The sequence below is a fragment of the Micromys minutus genome, assembly GCF_963924665.1.
Source record: "Micromys minutus genome assembly, chromosome: 3".
Taxonomy (NCBI): domain Eukaryota; kingdom Metazoa; phylum Chordata; class Mammalia; order Rodentia; family Muridae; genus Micromys; species Micromys minutus.
This window is the reverse complement of record NC_137972.1, coordinates 1,350,152-1,365,839: the sequence shown is the minus strand read 5'-3', so window position 1 is coordinate 1,365,839 and position 15,688 is coordinate 1,350,152. Positions and strand designations below refer to the sequence as shown.

Below are 15,688 nucleotides of genomic sequence, written 5' to 3'. Positions count from 1 at the left end.
ACAGACAGACAGACACACACACACACACACACACACACACACACACACACACACACAGAAGCAGTCTCTTGTCTTGACCCACCCCAATCTCAAAACCAAAAGTTGAAAAGCCAAACCACTTCAAAACCCACATTTTTGAAAACAGACATGATGCTCATTTTTCCAAGTAATTCCCTCCTTTTCCATCTATATATTGGATTCCTCTGATTTTCATTTCAGTTCTGATCTCTCAGAAAACTGCCACCTTACGCTTTACTATATACTTCTCTTTCAAACACCAAAATACTCAATACCAGTCTTCTACTTTCCTGTCTACTTTCTCTTGACCATCCTAACATGGCTTACCAAATTCTTCACAAACCAAATTCAAAAATCAAATGTCTTGCAGTATAAGTTCTAGCAACATTTAAAACCTATCAGTGTTCATTCTTTCCTCTCTGCCAGAATTAGTTCTTGTCCTCTCCCCCAGCTCTCATAATGACTCATTCCATTTACTCTTCTGTGCCTCATGAGTTTAAAACTGTCTCTAGCCATGAACTGCCCATTCCATTTTCTCCACAGGACAGCCAAGGAAAGCATCATCCCTAACTTCACCTTTTGCAGTGCCAAAGCCTGTAAGTACTGAGGGAAGGAAGGAAAACACATACAGTAGTAAAGACTGAAAATCTAAATAGTGTCATATTTAGGTAAATGGACACTTAAAAACACTATCCATAAGGAAGAATTTTACACTTTTCATTTAGAATCACCAACTCTATTATAACTATTGAAAAAAATGGATGAGGGATTCTTCCATAGTAAGTAAATAAGTTTCTTCTAATTTATACTATGGTAAGCATCTGTTAAGTTTCCCAAACCTCCCCAAACAGTCTATTCCATTCCCTTGAGCCAAGCAGTGCGGTCCGTCTACTACCCAGACTCAGGCCTCTGCCACGATTCCTTTCTGGGACTGTTATTTTAGAAGGAAGCAGGCTGTCACTCTGACTTCTATCCCATTCCAGCAACCTCACAACTACTTCCAAGAAAGCCATTCCATCTCTAACACTTGCCGCTATATAAAGCCACTGTTATGACATGAACAAGTTATCCAATTGCTTAAAAAAGAAAATTAACCTGCTCTTTATAAAATCCTCATGTTGTAATTTCCATTCAGTACTTCATTCCCAAGACTCTCAAGGTAAAAAAGTCATGTCCTATTTCTCTTCCTCCCTCTTCTCTTTGACGTCTACCTTCCCCTACTAACAGTTACAAAAACTAACTCCCATTAAAATTCAATGCACATTATATACTAATTTATTCTTCAATACTGTGGCTGCCACTTTTTTCCTTCTTATAAATAAGTCATACATTTTTCCCAAGAAGGTACAAGTGATACTATGTAGAACAGAGATTTAGTCCCAAGCAGTCTGGCTGTAAAGCCTGTTCCTAATTACAGTGCCCCTGCCTCCAGAAATGACATAGTAGATAACAGCGTTTTGGGGCTGGATATCCTTATTTAGCAAAACTAACTATAACTTTATGTCCACCTTCAAACCCAGCTTTCCTGGCACTGCTCTTGCATGCATTTGCAATTTTCCACAAAATCCAGACTTGGGAGTTTCTGCATAATGCTTCTGTTTACTGGTACACACTGTATTTACCCTTCCATGATCTCTAATACTACATCTAGTTTCTTTGCTATCTCTCATAATTGTCCTGTGCATTTAAATAAAAACAAAACCTCAAAGACATGATGACAGCAGTAAGACAGTACTTGAACAACTGCTTAAGATTTGTAAGAAACTTCATGCTGAAACGATGAGAAAAGGACACAGAACTGAGGACACTTCACACAACTGCTCAATTAAGTTTGATTAGTCCTGTAAACAAAAGTTTAATTTGAAACTTATTTAATGAAATTTATTGGGGAAGGGGTAGCTGTATCATCCCACTCATGTAGACATTAAAGAACAATTATCTCCTATTACAAACATTTGAGTCACCTTCTATTTATAATAGTAAATGATTAGTATACCACTGCATTGTGGGTTGGATTATGTCTCCAAAGAGATATGCTAAAGTCACAGGCCATGGTATTGGTAAATGAACCTTATCTAGAAATATCTGGGCCTTTTTAAATGTAGTTGAAATCATAATGGATTAGGATGATCCCCAATTAAAGACTGATGACCTTTCAAGGCCAAGTAAAGTTCCCAACATACAGGGGAGAGTGAGATGCAAAGACAGAGTGTAGGATGACCTGTTTTCATCGGCTGCTCAGAAGCCAGAAAACAACATCTTCTGAGAAGGCAGGACCGTTCCTACAGCTCAGTTTTGAACTTTGAGATGTAATATCTAAAGTGAATAAACTTCCACTATTTTAAGCCTCCCAGTTTGTAGTAAATAGATCTAATCTCATTACTTTCTTAGTGATAAAAAGTTCCCTGGGTAAGCAAGTAATATGTTATACAAGTCTTGTGATCTAAAACACACAAACCAGTCAGCAAACTCTCTTCTAGAGAATTCTTAACTGGCTGCTATGACAAATCTGAAGGTCCTCAACTTCTGAGAATTCTAAAAGGGTAGGGCATATGGGCTGCCAGTTATTAAAATAGAAGAGGGGTGTTTAATAAAGATACTTTTCAGAAAAGATATTTGAGATCAGGATGTTAGAAAGTGTGAGTGCCTGAGTGGTTAATTCCGCAAGCTGAAGATGGATAAATGTTAAAAGAGACAACCAATCAGCATCTTTCCAGCTGGACTCTGGTAGTGCTCCCCAGAAACAGGTAGGAAGGAAGATAGAAGCTACTCGATCAAAGTGCATAAAATTAAAACAAGGAGATATAAAATAGAGAGCAAAGATCAACAGCACACGAAATAGTTTACAAGATAATGTTCTCCAGGAGCAAGAGAATCGTTAACAAGTCAGGAGAAATTACTGATATAAATAAGACTGTACATGGAGAAGCAGAAAAAAATACTCTGCATTACTAATTAAGAGGGGTAGCAGTTTTCCAAACACACCCACTCAAATGTCTAGTCAAGTTTAGGGGTTAGAAACTATTTTTTTTTAATACCTTCTTCAGTCTCTACTTAAGTTCTTCCCTAGTTTTTGAGATAAGTATTATATGATTCTCCTTTTATTGCTGAGGAAACTAGGGCACAAAAGTCAAAAGATAAGCTCTCTGCCATTAAAACCTAGGAAAACTATTAAAAATAATTTGTAGCACACACAGTCTAAAACCAACTTCCGTTTATAAATGAATTTATTATTTAAGTGACAAACCCTGGTGAAAACAAATGCTTTTTTTCTAAATCTTTGTTGCTCTTGTCCTAGACTACAGTTGATGTCCTTTCAGAAACCTAACTTGCCATGTTTCCGTAATGTATATTCCATGAAGTGAAATAATGTGTAATACTCAGCAACGCAGTAAAGTTTACTATCAGAAAGAAAGCTCCTCCACACGACCCTCACTACAAAAACATGGAATTCCTATTTCTCGGGATCTTCCTCTACATGCTGGAATAGTAATAATTTAAGGTAACAAGAAAGGTAGGCAAACAGGCCCTCCGCAAACCAGCAGACCCGTTTCTTTAAGTATGTACGTACGCTGGTGGTTGAAGAACTAAAATTCGGAATTACAACTTCAAACCAATGAAGAATGCCTATTTTGACTGTGTTTAATTGCTTCCGAAAGAAAGCCCCACCGAAACAGCTGTTACTTGCCTATATATAGTCTAGGGCAGTGTGAATTACACACGTAAAGTTAATAAAACGTTTGTCCATGGATCTATGAGATCAGTCTAAGATACCCATAGCTGTCCCGTAGCAGAAGCTGAGCCATCACCTCCCCGAAAGGGTCAACAGCTGACAAACGGAAAACACACACCACCTGCCTCGGCGTCTGCACCCGCCCTGGACCCTCTCTCGGCCTGGTTTTTAATTTAAAGGACGAGAGTAAGCACGGTACTGGCGGGGCCGCTACTGTCCACGACAGCCCGGACGAGACAACGGAGGGCGCGGCCGGCCCGAGCGGAGTCGAGCACCGAAGCTCCCCAGCCGTAGGGCACGGAAGCCGGCGGCACTCGGCAGGAACGCCCCCAGGCAGCGGAGCGGCTCCGCGGGCAGTGGTTCCGCAGAGCCACGGTGAGCACAGGCCAGCTCCAGGCCTGGGGGCCTCTCAGCCGCACCCACGTCCCGGTCCACCCGAAACCGCCTAAGGAAACGGTCCCGGCGGGGTTTTAGCATCCTACCCAGTGGTACGGTCCCAGCCGACCGCCATGTTTCACAGAAGCCCGGGTCGCCCGAGCCCGGCGCACACAAAGATCTCGCGAGAACAAGAGCAACTCTCACCGCTGACCATGTCCGAAGGGACCGCGAGCGGAGAAACTCGCGATATTTCCAGTGTGGACGGTGTGTGACGTAATCAAACGGCGCGGTCAACCTGAAAGGGGCGTGGCTACGTGGAAACGAAGTGAAACCACGAGGCCTGTCCCTTTCCAGGAAGAGAAACGTTATCTTCCGCCTGACGCCTAAACAAACGGAGTAGAAAGGCTCGCAACTCTACAGACCGGAAGTGATCACTAGCCACCTTAAGGTGTAGGCATCGCTGTGTGGTTCAGGTGGTTAGCGGCCTCTGGCTTTTCTTCATTTATTCCGGTCAAGATCATCTAAACGTCGTTTGTTGGGCTTGGGGAACGGTTTCATTTGTTCGGTCAGTGTGCTTCACGTTTCCCTAAATGTAAGCTACGCAAGAAAGCTAGAAAGTGTTGCTCGTGGCCCTTCACAGCATAGGACGAAATAGGGGGTCTTTGGTAAAGAAGCTGGCTTGGAAATGCTGGAGAGGATGCCCATTCCAGCTCCCTTTCCACCCTTTTGCTACCAAATTTTACAGTCACACGTTGTCATTTAAAACTAGGGGTTACCCAAAAGAAGGCAAGAAATAAAAACCCAGTTATAAGAACGGTGTATTTATTACGAATGTTTACACAGAAAGCACTGTTTGAAACGCTTTGGGTTTTTCTCTACTTAATCCCAACAATACTATTGCAAAGAAATTCCATTATATACTTAGTAGGTAAGGATTTAAGTTTTAAGAGGGAGGTAAAGAGTAGTTAACAGCTGTCAAAGAGAAACCGGCTGGGAAAGTACTAAACTGTACACCAACCATTCAGATCACAGCGTTTCGCTTTGTGTATACCCTTTTTCTGAAAATGGGAACCTCATCCCTCCAAGGACAAATGCATGCCCTCTGGTGGCAATTTAATCTTCAGACTTTCAAGATTACTCCAATTAATCAAATTCCTACTTAAGGTTCGAGGTTGAATGGGGTTAAACACAGCCTCAAGCCAAGGTTTCCTAAATTAAAATTCCAATCTAACATGTTGATTGCTTGTGACTTCGAGCATATCGAATTTCTTGGTTTCCCTATCCTGTGAAATGGGCACAGTAATGTGTTAATACATGTCTAGAATGCAAATTTACCTCAACTGTAATCTGTCAGCAGCTCTTCCCTCCAACTTCCTTGGATAGAGGCTGGACTGTTGTTCCTTTAGTTACACCCTATCCTTTGTCTAAACAATTTCTAAAACTAACAAGCATAACAATTTTTCTCAGAGAGTGAAGCCTGTTAACCAGTCAAACAATAATTTGCTTCCCTTGGTTTTCTTTCATGCTTTTTTTTTCTTTGATTTGTTTTGTCTTTTCGTTTTGTTCGGTCCTGGGGATCAGATGTGGGTCTGGTACAAGGGAAGCTGTGACTGAGCAATGCTGCTAGGACAACCTGCCTGACTTCATAGGTAATTCCCATGTTAGTGGTGGTATATCTGGGGAACAGTCTGCTTTTGAGAAACTCCATCCCATTATGTCTCACTGAAGAGAGGTTTTAGAGTAGGGCTGAAAATGCTCACAGTGTGTTTTCATGACATCTTACTTCTCTGTGGGCTGGGTACAGGGTTTAGCTAGTTAACAAAAGTAAGATAAACTGGTATTATGCTGTAAGGCTCACATGTACCTCAAGAGGATTTTTTTTTTTTAATTCCTAATCCAAACCTATTCATTCTTTATATATAGAAAAATGAGCTTTATATATAGAAAAAAAAATCACTACCAGCCTCAAATTTGATTGGATCGGGGTCTTCTGCGTTTGTTTCTTCTCTCTAGCTGCCAATCTCGGTGTTTAGTTTGTCCTGAATCAGCTGTACACAGAGCCTCTTTATCACAGGCTTCAGCTATAGGTAACTACTAATTTTCTACTCCTAGTTTGTATTAACTAGTTTTTGTTTGCCGAGACAGACTTTACTTACACCCTAGGCTGGCCTTGCACTTGGGGCAGTTCTTCAGCCTCAGCCTCCCACGTGCTGGGATCACAGGTGTGTGAAGTGGAAACTTCTAATTTCTTTGGAAAGTTACATCAAATGATGTTGTCCTGGGACACACAGGTGAAAGGATGTCTGGCTAAAGCAGACACATGAAAGGATGTTTTCCTGAAGCAGACACATGTAAAAAGATGTTTTGCTATAGCAAACACATGAAAGGATCTGTGATGAAGGAGTCTACATATGACTCCACAGGTGTGAGCCACCACACTTAGCTGGTATACATTTCCAACATTGTCATTTATGGGCTTCCATCATTTTTCCATATACCAACTTGAAGCTTGAAAATCGGAGTTCTCTTATTTCTATGAGGAAGAACATAGGTGCGTGATGTTTCAGTGGTTCCCAGGTTTCCCATTAAGCCTTTTTCCTTCCTCATCTTTTTTTTTTTTTTTTTTTGTCTCCAAACATGCATTTTAAGTAGCCCATCTTGAAGCTCACTAGTTCTGTCTAACCTGCTTTTGATGTATCCCATGGCATTTTCAGTTTTACTGCGAATGTTTTTAACCTTGGAAATTGTTTAGTTGCTCTCAGCTTTTTGAGATTCTCTGATAAGATATTGAAACCTTGCTGTATTTTCCTTAAGCGAATCAAACTTCCTTTAATGATTTCAACTTCTCACTGGGACTTTGCCCATGTGAGTTACTGCCTGATCATCTTCTGGTACTTTGAGTACTAGATGAGCTCAGGGTTCCCTAAAAGCTCTTGGTGCAAGCTGGTGTGACACACATGCAAGCGGGGGTCACATCCTTACCCTAGGACTTCCACTGAGCCCCTTTGTCCTGAGGGAGGCTGCTTTTCTCAGAGCTTGTTGCCATGTCCTTGTTTTAGCACTAGATGGCACCAGGTGCAGATTTTCTGGGATTTGCTGCCTGTTCTCACCGTTGCTGTTTTTAGCCGGGAATCAAAGCCCAGATTTGTTTCAGTACACTTCTTGGAGTATTGTTGACAAAGAAATTCGAGAACATCTGGAAGTGACTTAACTCCTAGAAGTTATTCAAGATTCTCCCTGATACCAGATTAGATTTAGATGCCTTTTCCATAGTCACTGGCCTGTGGTTAGAGTCAGCTGGATTCTACTCACTTCTACCCAGTCACCAATCATGTATAGATTTTCTTTCATTGTGTTTTCTTTTTTTCCTCTGATGATTTTCTTTGTTGTGCAAAAATGGTTTTGAAAATCAGTTTTGTTTAGTTCCATTTGTCAATCTTTCCTGTCTTATGAGTTTTGTAGGAGCCAACCAGAAAACAAGAGGTGTCAACATTTTGATGGTTCCGTTATGGTTTCCCAGTGGTTTCAGAACCTTATGTCTTTGCTCAGTGACTTTCATTCATGCACTGTAGGGTGCGCTGCTTTTCTCAGAGGACAAGCTCCCCACTGCCCCCTTACAGTGCAAGGTAGTCTATGAATTGATTCATAGACTCACAACCTGCCACGTTTTAAATCTGTGGGCTTTGGCATATTTCTTCACCTCATGCTCTGCCTGTTTCCTTTTACATAATTTTTTGAGGTTATAATGTAATATATTACTCAGTGAGGATTGAACCAATTGATGTTCATAGCAGATCATAGCTATTTGTTGAATAAAAGCACATCGTGAAAGCAAAGTGTTAGGCAGATGGTATCTCAATACTAAAAGGACTTGTTGGTCATGAGGAGCCAGCACAAGATCCTTAACATGCCACACTACATTAACCTAATTTCATTTTAGAAGATTTAATTATGAGGTGGCTAGGGGGAGCAGAATAAAGTTAATGAATTCCAAGTTGAGTGAAACACTTAAGTGTTTTGTAATGCCTGTGTAAGCTGAGAGAAAAAAGTAAGTAGATAATTTGACAGCTAGGAAGTCTATTAACTATCAGATGATGAAGTAGCCATGAAGAAATTCCTCTGGGAATGTATTTTCTTTAAGATTTAATTTTAGTTTTTTCGGAAGAGAACTATACAGTTGAGTTTTCCACATTTGGGGAAACCTCAGGGGCCAACATATCCAAATGCAATGGATAAGCTTCTTGCTGGGAAAACACCTCCTGATCACAGCACCTCCCTGCCAGGTTTGTGGAGCCTTAAGTACCGAATCCACCTGGTCCCTCCACCCTGCTATAAGGATCCATCACACGCCCAAGAGATCTTAGACTCAGACCTTCAAAACTGAGAGCCAAAATCAATCCTCCTTCCTTTCTCTGTTCATCTCAGGTACTTGGTCACAGAAATGAAATGATGACTAACAGTTTCCTTCCTATCATACTACAGACTTACGGTTACCCCAGTTTTTCTAATAGATTTCTTCCTGCTACTGGACTAGGGCACTCAGGGACCACCAGAAGTAAGTGCTTTGAAACCTCTCAGCCTGCTTCAGTGACCCAAGGGACTATCTAGTCTCCCCTTCTCACATTCCCACTTGCAGAGGATGTCTTTTAAACAGTCAACACCAAGTATGTTGCTCTAGTATTGAGTACAAACCCCAGGTTTCTCTTTAGATATATAAGAGATAACCCAAGACTTCTCAAAAACAAACAAATAAAAAACAAAACCAACCAGTACAGCGTTAAAAGGGAACAGACAGATGCTTGACCTTATCAGTCTCCATTGTCTGTAGAAGCAGCTGATAGAAATCATTTATACCTGATACCTCCTCATTCTGGGGATGTTGAGATTTCCCTTTTCTAATGTTGCTGCTCACAAAACAACCTGGTGCATCCCAGCTCTGCTGGTAACTGAGGGACCTCATGCCAGGGCCTTGGGGCCCTCACCTGGAAAAGTCTCTGTTTGTCACTGTTAGTACTGGAGGGTGACACCCTAGAGGAGCTTGCTTCTTTTCATTTTCTAGGGCAGCCACATATCTGTTGTTGAAACTCTTCAAAAACAGCTCCTTGTCAAGGAAGGTTAGTTTCTAGATCCACACTCAGTCAGAAGCTCTGGATATCAGAAGCATGATGGGGCATGAAGAAGGCTTTCAGAAGCACCTTCATCTTGATACACATTTCGTTACCCTGTCTTTCCCTCATGCTACATAGTCCTTCCTCATCCAAATTCTCATACTTTCAACTTTCTCTATGGCTTTCTTTATACTTACTGATTCCTTACTTGTAAGCCCCTTAAATCTATGTTTTGAGATAATCTATTTTCTTTGAAAAGATACTGTGTGGAATTTTAACTCCTAGCAATCTTGTTAATATTACTAAGTAATCTTGTTAACAGTTCCCTTGTTTGTTTATTTCAAGGTGTTCAGTAATCAAATTAACAAGATTACTTAGTAACCTTGTTATGATTACTAAGACCAAGGAAGAAAGCAATCTTGAACTGTTTTATATGCCAATAATAGGAATAACCATATTGCTAGACCCAAATAGATTGCTTTTATTTATTTCACATTACTTGAAAATAAATGGCCCAACTGTTTTATCTTTATCTCGTGGATAATATGCTGATAAACACTTGTCCTCCTCTGTATATTAATTTTGTAACTGCTACTTTTCTGAAAGTGTTGATCACATCTGACTTTCTACTGGAGCACATCTTTTTATGTATAGAATAAACCTTTTGCTATTTTGCACTGGGAAGCATCTACTCCCAGGAAAGGCTCCTCTTTGCATACTGGGGCAGCTCAATCATAAGCATGTGCTGCTGTTCAGAAACATGGGGGCTCATGAAGCCGTTGAATGGAGAGTTTATTATAATAAACAGTTTACTCCAGGTCACCTAAAATTGTGAAATTCGGGGTCCCAGTGATCCTCACTGGTTCCTTGTTTCTCTAGAGGGTCTAATCTGAGAGGACGAACACACACATTGTCCTTTTTTCATATAGTCTTATGTAGCCCAGGTTGGACTTTGTTGGGGATTGGTCTGGTGCTGATAAGCATTCAAATACTAAATTCTGTTCCCCAAGCTCTGGTTGCCCCAAGAATTCCCATGTACCAGCTTTTGTTGTGCAAACCTTGCTCCCCAACTTAAAACTATTGATTAAATAAAGTAAAGATGGCTATGGCCAACTACTGAGGGAACAGTAAGCAGTTTTCATTACCTAGCTGGGAATCACAGGTAGGGACCATGAGGAGGAAGGAGAGGAGAAGGAGGAAGAAGACAGAGGGAACAGGTTTCTGTTAAATGTTATGGACCAGGTTCATAAGAAATGGACTCTGAGGACAGGCAGGTAGAGCAGAAATAACCCAGGAAGATACAAACAGCAAGTCTTTAGGGAGCACGGTTGGGGAAAGTAGTCAGTCTAGCAAATAGGAAGTTAGATTAGAGGTAATTCCTGAGTAATTGCACATAGCTGATTAAATAAATCCATAGGACTGTGACTTGATTATTGGGGGCTGGCTGGGTATATTATTTGTATTAATAACGTTGGTTAGAAACCATTTTATGGTCTTGAACTCATTGTGGAGCCAAAACTATCCTTTAACTTATGATCTGCTACTCTATCGCCAGTTACAAGCAATATACCACCACAGCCAACTTCCATGGTTCCGAGGAGGAGACCCAGAGCATCCTGTGTCCCAGGGAAGCACTTGCCAGCTGAGCTGGGTCTCGACTCATAAGCCTTTTTTATTTTAGGAACTCTCCAATATAAAAGAATCTCTCGTGTTTTATACTAAAAGCGGTTAGAGATAAATTAAGGTCATAGTCAAGGACGCTTTGTAATTTTGAGTGTTCAGATCTGCTTCTCAGTGGAAGTCAGCCACTGATCACATTGCAGGAACATTGTGACGTGATGGACGGGTAGAGGCTTCGTCTCACTGCCATAAGAAACAAAGGAGAAGATTCATTTGAAGCATTTGCTACCTTGTTTGGAGTAGGGGTGCTGAGTATGAAACTGGGGGCCTCTTGCATGCTGAGCATCTGCTTCCCCAGCCCAAGACAGTCTAGATTGTGTGGTATCAGGTACAGAAATAAACACTTTTCTTATCAAAGGAGAATAATGGCTAATTCTGTGGGTTATTTGCTTTCAGAAACCCTTCTCACCAATAGTTGCCCAGCTATTGGGTAAAGAATCAGAAGATAAAAGGCTTGAGTCTCTGTTTTAACTTCAAATCTGATCAATATGGTATTGATAGCATCTGGAGGATATAATCTTTAGATTCAAGCTTTTCCAGCATTGATTTACAAATATCCTACATAAAGTCATAAATATTTTTCAGAACTATTGAAGGTCCCAAGTTTACTTGCTCAACTTTTTTCTAATGAAGAAAAAAAAATTATTAGGCAATTACTGATTTTATTTCCTTTATAAAAATAGCTAATTTTCTTCTATTCTTAAGGACATGAAAACATTTGCTGTACATAGTGGTGTGCATCTCCTCTGAGATCTGCTGTGACAAATGCTGCAGTCTACACTGCCTCCACAGTCTACACTGCCTGTGGCCCACCCCTTGCCCACTGCCACTCACATGCCTTGCCCTATACCCATTCCAGTTATCAGTGTTTTAAAACAGGTTTTAACATGGGATGAAGCAATTCTCCTTGCTATCTGCTCCTCACGGGCGTGGCGCTTGCCAAGTGGACCTGCTTGTCTCTGTCTCTGCCTTCCAGCATTGGAATAACATGTGTGCCACCACACCTAGCTTTTTATGTGCAGGGGATCAGACACAGATCCTGATGCTTGCAAGGAAGGCCAGCACTTACAGACTGAGGTATCTCCCCAGCCCTGGAGTTACATGGGGCTTTTTTTCCCTAGAGGTATATTTCATGAATCAGAAGCTTGAAAGTTTAACTCTTAGCTGCATCTTAGTTCTCAATACATGCAGGCTTAGGGAGGGCTTGGAATTTCTTGTAATAATATGACGTGTAAATGTCACCTGTTCAGAAAGATCTTACTGATTTGTGTCACACCCTCATACCCCTGCCTTCCCTCCTTGCTCACACACATGGCTATGGGCTTTCACCCTGGATCTCTCCTTCCCTGTTTATACACACAGCAATGAGCCTTTCCTTCTGGACCGCCCTGCTCATGCACAGCTTTGGGGCCCTCAGTCCTGGGATCTTCCTTCTGCGCCCTCCACTCCCTTTGGTGCTTCCATCCCACATATATTTTGATGTACCTTATAATGCCTCATTCCTGTTACCCTGTAACCTTGTTATGGTTTGGAGTCCATTTGGTGTTTTACTGGGTCCCTGGCTTACAGTAGATGCCCCATAGATATCTATAGGGAGGAAGGGAACTATGTTCAAGGAGGAAAAAGAAGGAAAGCATTAGTTAACATATTTTAGTCATTGATATTAAAATTTTAGTTGAAGAATGATCAAATGTTTCCTTGAATTAGTAAAAAAAAAAAAAACTGATACTCTTGCATGAAACGTTATCTCCCACAGAGAGAAATATGGCATTTTATATTACAGACGTTACACACAGCATGGGTGAGGTAATACTTACATTACAGCTGTGCAGGTCTGCTAGCTATAATTTGAAGAGACACAGCAATCCCATAAGGCTCTAGCTGACAATCTCACCTCACAGAAATGCTAGGTTAGAAAATTACAGGACACGTTCAGTGGCACTACAACAAATCAGAGTTTTCAAAAGACAGTATTTTCTAGAAGACATCTTTCTGTATAAGAATCTAATATTCAGAGAGCTAAGTTAGGGATGGAATAGTTTCACTTTTCATTGATTTTGCACGTATTGGTTACTTCTTGGTCACGGTGATAAAACGCCATGACGGCAGTAGGAGGAAACTGAAGCTCACATCTCTACTATAGAACAGAGCAGAAGAGCACCGTGCACTTAGTCACAAGGCCACTCACCCCCAGAGACATACTTCCCACAGCAGAGCAGGACCAGTGAAACCTCCCCAAACGGGGCTGCCACTTGGGACCAAGCGTTCAAATGCTTGAGACTATGAAGGGTGTTTCCAGTCAAACCACCACATGCTACTTCCTGACCCACATAGGCTCATGGTCATAATGCAAAATTTATTCAGTCCATCTTCAAAGTCCAAGTTCTAAAATCTCTTCTGAGACACAATCCTTAATTGTAACTCCGTGTAAAATAAAAAGATACAGGATATATATTGCAATTCCAAAAGAAAGGAAAAGGACATAGGAAATAGTGGACCAAAGGAAGACCAAAACCCATCAGGGCAAGCACCATGTCCGTGTAGCTTCATGTCTAATGCCTGGGACTTTAATTTCAAATTCCTATGGCTTTGCTGCCTACAGCACACCTTCCTCTCGGGGTGATTCTGCTTTTATGCAGCTTTTCTTGGCAGCTCTCATGGCTCTGGCAACTCTTAACATCTCAGCTTCTGCACTGCAGCCCAAACTTCACTTTTATAGCCTTATTCAATGACTTTAGGGCCTCCTGCCCTCTCGGGCCCTTTATATAGGGACTTCCCTACCACAAGATGCCCAGCCTCAGTGACTCTGGAACCACAGAGCAAGAATCCATGACCCTTTTACTCTCATACTTCAAGATGCAAGGAGAAAGATTGACTGGCAGTATTCTAGGAGGCAGGTAGTAATCTGACTTGGAGCAAAGCATGTCACAGTTTGGACTAGTTAGTGATCTAAATGGATGCTACACTTAGAAAGATTTCTTCGATAAATGTTATGTCTTTATGAGTTTGACTTCATCTCTTGGAATTTATCCTCAAAAGTAATCTCAGCCTCAAAGCTCTTTAATGGCCTATGTGCACTTCTGAATCAGGTATACACCCAGGCTCACAAAGACATCTGCAGATGTTTCTAGGTCTTCCTATCAACCAGGGTCTCCCCTACTTCTCTCCTGACTGTAAGCCAACTTTCATTGGTAGTCGTAAGCCTGTTCTGTTGGATGGAAACATGTCTGCCCCTGCATGCTGAAGAATGAAGGCAGGCTGGAGATGCTTAGTAACCTTTTGTAGTTACACCACTTTGAGAAAGCCTGTGTGTTTTATTTAATTCTTTTCATCCATCTTCTCTTCCCTTCCTCTTTGCTCCCCTTTGAACCATCTTCTGAACCATTCTCTACCGTATGGTCTCTTCTAGCATCCTGGTAGACTGTGTTGGAAGTTGGGCCCAATTCTCTATTTCCTCGAAGTCTCTACAGTTAGTGCCTATTTCTTTGTAAAGTCCTATTTCAAAAGCAGAAACAGAGCTTAGGGAAAACAAAGGCCAAGCATCTTATTTTTGCTTTATGCACAGTCTTCCTGTAGCCCAGGCTGCTCTTCAGTTTGGTGTGTAGCAGAAGGGGGTTGGTCTTGAATTCCTGATCCCCTGCTTCTAACTCCCTCAAAACTCACTTTCAATCATATGTGAGCTGCTTTCCTGGAAAATGCCTAGAGAAAAAGCTTTAGTTCCAGGAAAGGTTGTTTATCTGTTCTCCTTGCTCACTATGGCTTTCCAAACAGAACTGAGTGCCAGCGCTCTATAAGACCCAGGATAGGACAAACTAACAAGAGGGCTTTCATAATGCATACTGCAGTTCTGAGTACCCACAAACACTCCAGCTCTTCTCTATAACCCAGCACCGGTGTAATCAGCAGGAATGTTCTGGACTTCTAGCTTTGCTCCAGTTACAGAACATATGAAATTCAAAATTCTGGAACTCAAAACATATGAAAGCCACAGACCATGTAAATAAGAAAGAGAGCAATGAGTCACTGCTGTGAGCATCAATGACCTGGACTTTTAGAGAGAGAATCAGTCCTTATTCTACTTGGATACAGGTTCTTGTGTGAAATTGGAAACTACGTTTAATTTGTCCCATGTTCTTGATTTCTTGAGAGAATTACAGTGGTAAAATTTAAATCAAATTGGAAATTCAAAATGTTCTCAGAAATGGCACAGTGGATTTCACCATGTGCTCCTGTGATAAGTGTGTCATCTCCCCACAACCTAGAACCATCTGAGACAAGAGCCTCAGTTGAGGAATTGTGTCAACTAAGGCAAGAGGCCCACTCTGGATAAGGGCAGCACTGTTTCATTGTCTGGATCCTGCACTGTGTAAGTAAAAGCTTGACAAGAGAAAAGCAAGCGGGCAGCATGGTTCATCAGTTTCTTTATGCTCTTGATGTGTTTGTGTTGACTGGCTGCTCAGAGCTCCCTTGACCCTCTCACTAGTGGACAGTGAGTGGGAACTGTGAGCCAAAACAAGGGACAGACTGAGACAAGGACGGCCGCTGAGCTGCCAGGCCCCTGAAGACGGTTCCCTGAAGCCTCAGTCAGCCAGCCAGCCGTCTGTCTTGCTGGAAGAAATGATTAGATTTGGAGCCCATGGTTAAAGTCTGGCAGAGAACAGCTTGCTGAACACACTGGGACGTGTCTCCCGTTTCAGCTGGCCCATTCAGGGGCAGATCTGTCTCTTGTTTATTCTATCCCTGTTCCTTCAGGGGGAAACTGAGCATTTAC

General features: G+C 41.6%; 1 protein-coding gene across 2 annotated transcripts in view; it reads right to left on the bottom strand.

The window, feature by feature from the left end:
• ERGIC2 (ERGIC and golgi 2) overlaps nucleotides 1-4,343 on the bottom strand; it is a 30,643-nt gene extending 26,300 nt beyond the window's left edge. The window contains exon 1 of one of the 2 annotated variants that reach the window (XM_080914772.1): nucleotides 4,234-4,343. The gene's annotated coding sequence lies outside the window, so the exon portion shown is untranslated. The other variant, XM_080914773.1, reaches the window with a different exon arrangement.
• Nucleotides 4,344-15,688: the final 11,345 nt, after the last annotated feature.